At 36.4% G+C, this 2,104-nt stretch overlaps 1 non-coding gene across 1 annotated transcript; it reads left to right on the top strand.

Annotated features, from left to right (window-relative positions):
* Positions 1-721: 721 nt before the first annotated feature.
* Positions 722-828, top strand: LOC111783733. Its single transcript, XR_002813415.1, has one exon. It is a non-coding gene; the product is annotated as a small nucleolar RNA R71 (small nucleolar RNA).
* Positions 829-2,104: the final 1,276 nt, after the last annotated feature.

Raw genomic sequence — 2,104 nt, 5'->3', positions numbered from 1 at the left:
ACTCACACTCGCACGTGTGAGTCGTGTGTAGGGAAGTACTACACATCCAATTTGTCCGAGACTGGAGGCCACCCCTAAGATGATTAGAGATAGGTCCCTATTCATGATTGCATGTGTTTGCATTAGCATGGCCCCTATAGTGGGGTCACTTACTGAGTATTTCTTCGAAATACTCAGGCCGTGTGCCATATTGTTTTTCAGGTAAAGGCAAGGCTCCCATGTACGGTTGACGGTGGCATCGTGATCAGAGACTGTGGCGCGTGCATAGGATAGTTGCATATTTAAAATTCCTAGTCTTGGTTAGGATAGGGCGTTTGCATTTCATTCATTTATATTAATTAATTTGTAATCGTTTTATTTTGTCTTTTGAACTCCAGCATGATGTTTGAAACACGTAAGTCCGGCAGTGTTTTTCAATGTTTTAACGTATTCTGAAGTTTTAAATTTTTCCGCTAGTAAAGATGAGCATGCTTAGGTTTTTATTCTGCATTAGAGATGAGCATGAGACGTTAGTGGCGACTCTAAATATGTGGAAATTTAGGGTTGTTACAAGCACCATTGGCGAAAGCATCAACTACTTGTTTAGTAGCAATATTTAATCCATTGTAGAAAGTCTCCATTTGTATACAATGAGGTAGCCCATGANATTTGAGAAGAGATTATTTTTTGGGTTGCCTTGACTAGCTTGATTCCCCACATAAAAAATTGAGGTCGGCTTGCTTGGACANGATGAGGACACTTTCTAAGCATCTTCTTAAATCTTTCTCAAGCTTCGCTTAATGTCTTATCTTCAAACTGTTGAAAAGCAACAATCTCATTTCTGAACCCTGTGTTTCTAGAGGGTGGAAAATACTTGATAAAAAATTTATCTGTTTGACTATTCCAAGAATCAATTGTTCCCAGTGCTAAGGTATTCAACCATGATTTCGCACCATCCCTCAAGGAATAAGAAAATAAGCTGAATCTAATCACGTCTTTATCCACTCCTTGAAATCGAAATGAGTCACTAACTCCCAAAAATGACTTTAGGTGTAGGTGGGGATCTTCCGACGGTAGTCCATAAAATTGCCCAATGGTTTGCAACATTTGAAACATCACGGGCTTTAGCTCAAACGTGGTTGCTTGCATTTTTGATCTAATAATGCACGAATTTAGCTCTTCCATAGCTGGGTGTGCATATGCTCGGATCATTCTTTCTCTGTCATCTGCTACATGAATGGCATTAGCAGTAATTCTCTCTTGATTAGCCATCATCGCTGGATTTTCAAACTCCCGATTCAGTTGGGCCATTTGTTGTATATTCTGTTTTGTCATTTTCTTTTTCTCCTTCAACTTTCGTCTAAAGGTTCTCTCTATTTCGGGATCAAAAATAAATTTCAAACCCGTAGGTGGGTTCATACACAAAATTCTGCAGCAGTAAAGTCAATTCTGCAGTAGTAAATATAATTCAGCAGTAGAAAATTCAACTTACTATGACTTCTTTCTGGCTCCAACTCACGAAAATCTACAAGTAAAATAACCAAATTAGGTTCTCCGGCAACGGTGCCACAAACTTGAACGCTTGTGGATGTATATAATAAAATGAGGTAAAATTCACAAGAATAAGTGCAAGTATACACTGTGCCACAAACTTGAACGCTTGTGGATGTATATAATAAAATGAAGTAAAATTCACAAGAATAAGTGCAAGTATACACTATCACAAGNCCGCAATAAAGATTTCATGCTCTAAGTAGAATAAATGGGGTATTAAATGAGAAAATGGTGAATAAGAGTGCAATATTAAATACAAAAAGACTTGATATGACTCTACTGTTNGAAACTTATCTTTTTGGTTAATTTTATAGTTGGAAATTAAGGGAGTTTTTCAGTAACATTCAAATGAGTGTAGGTGATTTTAACTACTTAAACAANTGTTAGAGAGTTATCACATATCATTTGGTATCAAAGCTTTAGGCTCAAGATCGGATATATGTTTCCTTTGAATTTCTTCTCAATTTGATTTTTTTATTTATTTTTATCTNAAAATTGAAACAGAGTGTCACTGCTGTCGAAAAACAGAAAATAATGAGAAAATCAACTATAATGAGAAAGGTTCGGTTAA

The sequence above is a fragment of the Cucurbita pepo genome, chromosome LG20 (assembly GCF_002806865.2).
Source record: "Cucurbita pepo subsp. pepo cultivar mu-cu-16 chromosome LG20, ASM280686v2, whole genome shotgun sequence".
NCBI lineage: Eukaryota > Viridiplantae > Streptophyta > Magnoliopsida > Cucurbitales > Cucurbitaceae > Cucurbita > Cucurbita pepo.
The sequence above is the reverse complement of the archived record's forward strand: the minus strand, read 5'-3'. Positions and strand labels throughout refer to the sequence as shown.